Source organism: Pinus tabuliformis, chromosome 8, assembly GCF_031772625.1.
Source record: "Pinus tabuliformis cultivar Carrire ecotype Pingquan chromosome 8, CPIR1, whole genome shotgun sequence".
Classification (NCBI taxonomy): domain Eukaryota; kingdom Viridiplantae; phylum Streptophyta; class Pinopsida; order Pinales; family Pinaceae; genus Pinus; species Pinus tabuliformis.
In genome coordinates, this window is record NC_142294.1 from 573,495,920 (window position 1) to 573,503,032 (window position 7,113).

Below are 7,113 nucleotides of genomic sequence, written 5' to 3' on the forward strand. Positions count from 1 at the left end.
TCTTGAGGTATTGGACATCCTCCCAATGGAGGGTTGAATGTGCTGATAGTCTTTTTGGAGGCATAAGTGTCTCTCAGGTCTTGAGGTATTGGACATCCTCCCAAAGGAGGGCTGAATGTGCTGATAGTCTTTTTGGAGGCATAAGTGTTGAAGTGGAAAGAAAAATTTTCAAAGACCAAGCAAAAATGTGCCAAAATCAAAGCTGACCTAGAAAATGTTGATAAAGGCATTGTTGGTGCTCAGATGCCCTAAGCAATTAAGTTTGATCATCTAGTAATTGATACTTTTCCATCTCATAATGATACAAAGTAATTTGCTAATTGACGTCAACATTATAACCTTGGGCCACTTGAGTAAATATTATATGATCAAAGAAAATTAACAGGCCGTACCTTCGAGTAGCTGGGAATGTTTAATGTTTTTAGGTGTAGTATTATTATTAGTTGGCATTGTTACATATTGCTCTTTTCATTTTCTAACGAGGCAAGAACTCTTAATCAGGGTTCAAATGTTATGAGCATGGGTTTCCATCCTCTGCAGCAAACAATTCTGCTAGGTGATGTGATTTCAAATTCCATTCAATACAATTCTTCATTTAGATAAATTCCTTAAGTTAATTCGGAAGATGTGTTTTTTATCTTTATAAATGTGTTCACACTGGCTAGTGGTTCAATCAGTTGGAACAACACTGGCCAGTGGTTCGATCGGTTGGAACAAATGTTGGTGACATTGCAATTTGGAGGGTGGCATCTCGACAAAAATTAGCTTGCAGGACCTTTAAGATTTGGGAAATATTGCAATTTGGGAAGTGGCATCTCGACAAAAATTAGCTTGCAGGAACTTTAAGATTTGGGAAATTTCTGCCCGTTCGATTCCCATCCACGTAGAATTTTTTATAAAATACTTCTCTAATTTAAATTAGAAAAATGTACATGTATGAATTGATCTTGAAAAGATTTTAGGGTTCCTTACTGAGTTGATCATTCGCTTCGGCCTTGTGTAAACTCTTATAAATGTTTTATTATGTTTTCTTAGGTTGCTCTTGTGAAAAATCCAGCTATATATGGGGCAGGCCTTGGTAACTTAATATATACTCTATTCATTAATAAGATGTTTTGATATCATTTCCTTCTTTATACAACACCGTGAGTGATTTGTAATAATGCCATCTACGAATTCCTCTAGTGTTTATTTTTTATTTTTTCTTGGTTGCGCACCATTGTATTCAGATATTGACATGGCTGCTTTTGTGTTATAGGAGTTGCGTTTTCCAAGCATATAGTTCACATGTATTCTTATTGTGGTAGGAGATTTGAGACAACATCCAAAGGTTTGCTGGCATGCTTAAAGGCCAACCTATATATTCTTGTAGGTCTGTAAAATTAAATTTGTGTTTGAAGTGTATTTATTAATATTGATATAATTTAAACAGATTGACGCATGTTGGTGGTGTGAATGATATTGTTTTTTCACACCCTACCTACCAGCGCTTCATAATTACATGCGGGGATGATAAGACCATCAAGGTAATCCGCTTTATCATGTGTCAAGACTCATTCTAATAGTTGTCGCTTATTTATCTGTATATGAAAATTAAAATTTTTGTCTGTGCAGTACACATTTGAAGGTCATGAAGCAGCGATATGTTCAGTTAAACCTCACCAGTAAGAAAATATTCAGGTACTTTGTTCATTGAAACCTGAAAATTTTATGTATTAATTCTAGTTGTTTTGAAGTTACATTGCATATTCCATTGGGAACGTCATGAAGCAGCCATATGTTCGGTTAAACCTCACCAGTAAGAAAATATTCAGATGCTTTGTTCATTGAAACCTGAAAATTTTATGTATTAATTCTAGTTGTTTTGAAGCTACATTGCATATTCCATTTTTGTTTGATATTTGGCTTCATGTGAATCTTTGGCCATATGACAAATACTTTATTGCACTAAAGATAGATGGATTATGATTCTTTGTTTGAAAGCAATTTATTTTTTGTACACCTATTGATGGAAAGATCAAAGCCTGGTTGTATGATGTTGGGGGATCTAGGGTGGACTATAATGCTCCAGGCTTCTGGTGCACTACAATAGCTTATAGTACTGATGGAACAATGTAAAATGTTAATGATGTTTAGTTTGTAAAGTCTCTTCATGTGGATCTGTCTTTTGTCAAGACTACTTTTTCGAAGTATATAATCATTTGCAATTTTTATTAGGCTCTTTTCAAATGCTCTATTAGTTATTATTTTGGCATATATTTTATAGGAATAGGAAGATATGATTGTCTGACACTGGAGACAACATGTGTGCAGAGTAGTATAGACAGCAGCAAACCAATGCTTTTAGACGAGGTCACAGACAAGAGTAAGAATTGGAAATTGACTGAGATCACTGATTCGGGTGAGTGTAGGTCTCTCAGGTTGCCTAACACAATGCATGCGAGCAAGGTATGCAATCGTCCTTCTATTAAAAAAAAACACTAAAGGCTGACATTACAATTTTATGTGCTACAATTTCTTGAAGGTGGTAAAACTGATATACACCAATTCCGGTGTTGTTGTTTTAGCACTGACATCCAATGCTCTCCATAAGCTATGGAATGGCCGGGGAGTGACCCGAATCCATCTGGAAAGGTGGGGTTCTTTAGTAGTAGTGGTTTGTTTTTCTTAGCTTGTTTTATTTATTTTTTGATAGTTATAATTTTGGATATATAATTTGCAGCCGTATTTTATGTAATAATGATTGATAAGTAACTAAGAGTTAGTGTTTTGTTTATTGTCTACAGCGAGTATTCCACGATGTGGCAGCCAGCTAGTGGGACTGTTATGAATAATGACATTGGTGATACAAATCAAGACGCTGCTTGTATGATGACATCAGGTGGCAAGGTCTCCTTATTCAATATGATGACATTTGAGGTAACATAGCCTTTTACCTAAAGACCTGTTTCATTTTGATGTTTCCGATGATTATATAATTTCAGTTTTTAGTACATTGTTCTGCTTAGGGTTTATTCTATACTGTCTCACCTTCAACTTTCAAATTATGAGCGTAGTGGGTTCATTTCAGGATCACCCTAGGTTCTTGCTTAATGTTCCTCACTATAGGCTAAGAATTCAAAGGCATGGCAACTTTCATGCCACTTCGTACAGCCACATTTCTGGCTTTCCACTTTCAGGGCAATAACATCATTACAATTGGCATGGAGGATTCATCAAATTCAAAAATACAATGTTCGAGTTGATAGCAATTGGGATGGAGGATTCATCAAATTCAAAAATACAATGTTCGAGTTGATAGCAATTGGGATGGAGGATTCATTAATTCAAAAATACAATGTTCGAGTTGATAGCAATTGGGATGGAGGATTCATCAATTCAAAAATACAATGCTCGAGTTGATAAAGTGCTGCCTGCGAATATATCTTTGAATTTAAAATTCTTATCTTTTTCCTTCATTGTGGCATGCTCTGAACTTGCTGCAATTTATACAGGTTTTACAGGTAAAAATAAAGTTCAAAGGCCAGGAATCCATCCGTAAAGGTGGGGTTCTTTAGTAGTAGTTGTTTGTTTCCTTTTTATTTTAGTGATGATTGACGAGTAACTAAGAATTAGTATTTTGTTCCACCATCTATAGCGAGTATTCCACCACAGATGTGGCAGCCAGCTAGTGGGATTATTATGAATAATGACATTGGCGATACAAATCCAGAAGAAGCCGCTGCTCGTATAGCTCACTGAGAATGACTGCTCGTATAGCTCACTGAGAATGATTCCTATGTGACGTCTGCGTCCCGTGGCAAGGTCTCCTTATTCAATATGATGACATTTAAGGTAGGAGAAGCCTTTTACCTAAAGACCAGTTTTTTTAATGTGTTTGCTCAGGGTTTATTCTGTAACGTTTCATCTTCAATTTTCAAATTATGAGCGTAATGGGGTTCACTTTAGGAGCGTAATGGGGTTCACTTCGGGATCACTCTAGGTTCTTTGTAATGTTCCTCACTATAGGCTAAGAATTCAAAGGCTCCCAATTTATCTAAATTACTAGTTTGATGGAATGTTCATTAGTGACAACTTTCATACCACTTCCTGAAGCCGCATTTCTGGCTTTCCACGTTTTTTTGGCAGTTGTCTCTGGGGCATAGATAGGTGGGACGAGCGAAAGTAAAAAGTTGTACCGGTACAGCTCATCATCATCATCAGGTTAATGTCAACCGACTCTTTCAGCAGGTTTCAGTGTCTATTTTGAGGCATTCTATCAGGATTGTAATTTTCATCGGATATTGTTCAGCAGGTTTCAGTGTCGAGGCATTCTATCAAGATTGTAATTTTCATCGGATATTGTTCAGCACGCTAAATGATAGCTAAATGAGCACCTCGGTGCAATCCTAGACACTTTTTCTGGGTCGCGTAAAAATTGAAAATTGGTCATTGGGCTTTGTCATTGTCAGACTTATTGTTTAAACATATGGACACATATTTATGGAAAACAATGATCTTTTAGTTATGGTATTGTTTAAACATATGGACACATATTTATGAACATATGGACACATATTTATGGAAAACAATGATCTTTTAGTTATGGGGTGATGTTCATATTTTTCGTTGCTCAGCATGTGTTTCGTGTTCCCTTTTTGAAGGGGAGAGATCATTCCTTTGGAAGTTGTAATGTGTCATGTAATATCTCACATTTTGGATATCACTGTGTTTCGTTTTTTGAAGGGGAGAGATCATTCCTTTGGAAGTAGTTGTAATGTGTCTTGTAATATCTTACATTTTGGATATCATTTTAACAGGAGGCCTCGTATTGTTTAAACATATTGAGACTTACATTTTGGATATCACTGTGTTACTGTGTTTCGTTTTTTTGAAGGGGAGAGATCATTCCTTTGGAAGTAGTTGTAATGTGTCGTGTAATATCTTACATTTTGGATATCATTTTAACAGGAGGCCTCGTATTGTTTAAACATATTGAGACTTTTTTTTTTTTTAACATATCGAGATATATCTATGGAAAGCAAAAATGCAAAAATCTTTCAGTTAATGAGATAATCCTTCATTTTATGGATATCACTCTGGATATCACTCTAACAAGAGGCCTCATATTTTTAATGGGATATGTATTGTTTAAACATATTGAGACTTACATTTTGGATATCACTGTGTTACTGTGTTTCGTTTTTTGAAGGGGAGAGATCATTCCTTTGGAAGTAGTTGTAATGTGTCGTGTAATATCTTACATTTTGGATATCATTTTAACAGGAGGCCTCGTATTGTTTAAACATATTGAGACTTTTTTTTTTTTTTAACATATCGAGATATATCTATGGAAAGCAAAAATCTTTCAGTTAATCTTTCAGTGAGATAATCCTTCATTTTATGGATATCACTCAAACAAGAGGCCTCATATTTTTAATGGGATATGTTATATTAAAAATATGTTCATACGTAAAGCAAAAATCTTTTCAATTAATGAGATAATCTTTCAGTTTGTAATGTGTCTTTTTATGGATATCACTTTTTAATGGGATATGTTCATACGTAAAGCAAAAATCTTTCAATTAATGACATGACGTTCATATTTGATGGATGAGTTTGTAATGTGTTTGCAAAAATCTTTCAATTAATGACATGACGTTCATATTTGATGGATGAGTTTGTAATGTGTTTTTTTATGGATATCACTCTAACAAGAGGCCTCGTATTTTTAATGGGATATGTTCATACGCAAAGCAAAAATCTTTCAATTAATGACATGACGTTCATATTTGATGGATATCAGTGTAACAAGAGGCCTTTATGGGATAATGTTCATACTGAAGCAAAAATTCCAGTTAATGAAATAAAAAATTCCAGTTAATGAAATAATATTCGTTCGAGTGTAAGAAGAGGCCTCATATTGTTTATTGTATAATGTTCCTACTGAAGCGAAAATTCCAGTTAATGAAATAATGTTCATACGTTTCTCGTCCTTTGCAATTTGTCATGTGCCTTTTTATGGATATCAGGATATCAGGGTAACAAGAGGCTTCATATTGTTTATGGGGTAATTTTCACAAGAGGCCTCATATGCCTCATATGGGATAATGTTCAAACGGAAAGCAAAAAATTTCAGTTAATGAGATAATGCTTCATATGGAAAGCCAAAAAGTTTCCGTTAAAGTTTCAGTTAATAAGACAATGTTCATATTTTTCTCTATCCTTTGGAATTTGTAATGCCAAAAAGTTTCCTTAATAAGGATAATGTTCATATTTTTCTCCCTCCTTTGGAATTTGGAATTTGTAATGTTTTTTTATAAATATCATTGTTAAGGAATTTGTAATGTCTTTTTATGAATATCATTGTTTTATGGAATTTGTAATGTTTTTTTGTTTTTGTTATGGATATGTGTTTTGTTTTATGGACTTGCTACGGGATAATGTTTATATTCCCATAATGGTCATTATCTCATAATGGTCATATGTTTTTATAGATTTGCTATGTCCATATTTCCGTAATGTTCATATTTCATTGCTGTAGTTCTTGTGTTTTGTTTTTGTATGAGAAATGTTCATATATTTTCGTAATGTTCATATTTCATTGCTGTAGTTATTGTGTTTTGTTTTTATGGATTTTCTAATGGAAGAGATTGTTTTGTTTTTATGGACTTGTTATGGGATAATGTTTATATTCCTCATATTTCATTGTTGTGACTATTGTGTTCTGTTTTTATGGATTCTCTAAGGGAAGAGATGTGGTTTGCTTTTATGGACCTGCCAAGGGAAGATATTGTGTTTTGTTTTTATGGATTTTCTAACGGAAGAGATTGTTTTGTTTTTATGGACTTGCTATGGGATAATGTTTATATTCCTCATATTTCATTGTTGCAACTATTGTGTTCTGTTTTTATGGATTCTCTAAGGGAAGAGATGTGGTTTGCTTTTATGGTATATTCCTCATATTTCATTGTTGCGACTATTGTGTTCTGTTTTTATGGATTCTCTAAGGGAAGAGATGTGGTTTGCTTTTATGGACCTGCCAAGGGAAGAGATGTGTTTTGCTTTTATGGACTTGCGGAAGAGATAAATATACATAGAAGGTAAACACTCATTTATAGGCTAGGGTTTTAA

General features: G+C 34.2%; 1 long non-coding RNA gene across 2 annotated transcripts; it reads left to right on the plus strand.

Annotated features, from left to right (window-relative positions):
* Positions 1-277: 277 nt before the first annotated feature.
* On the plus strand, positions 278-4,429 carry LOC149236772 (uncharacterized). 2 transcript variants are annotated; one of them, XR_016246244.1, is made up of 10 exons: positions 278-1,078; positions 1,259-1,330; positions 1,433-1,526; positions 1,615-1,680; positions 1,737-2,448; positions 2,568-2,634; positions 2,787-2,919; positions 3,071-3,543; positions 3,638-3,834; positions 4,096-4,429. It is a non-coding gene; the product is annotated as an uncharacterized LOC149236772 (long non-coding RNA). The 2 variants fall into 2 exon arrangements; XR_016246245.1 differs by having other exon boundaries at positions 278-883; positions 1,036-1,078; positions 1,615-2,448.
* Positions 4,430-7,113: the final 2,684 nt, after the last annotated feature.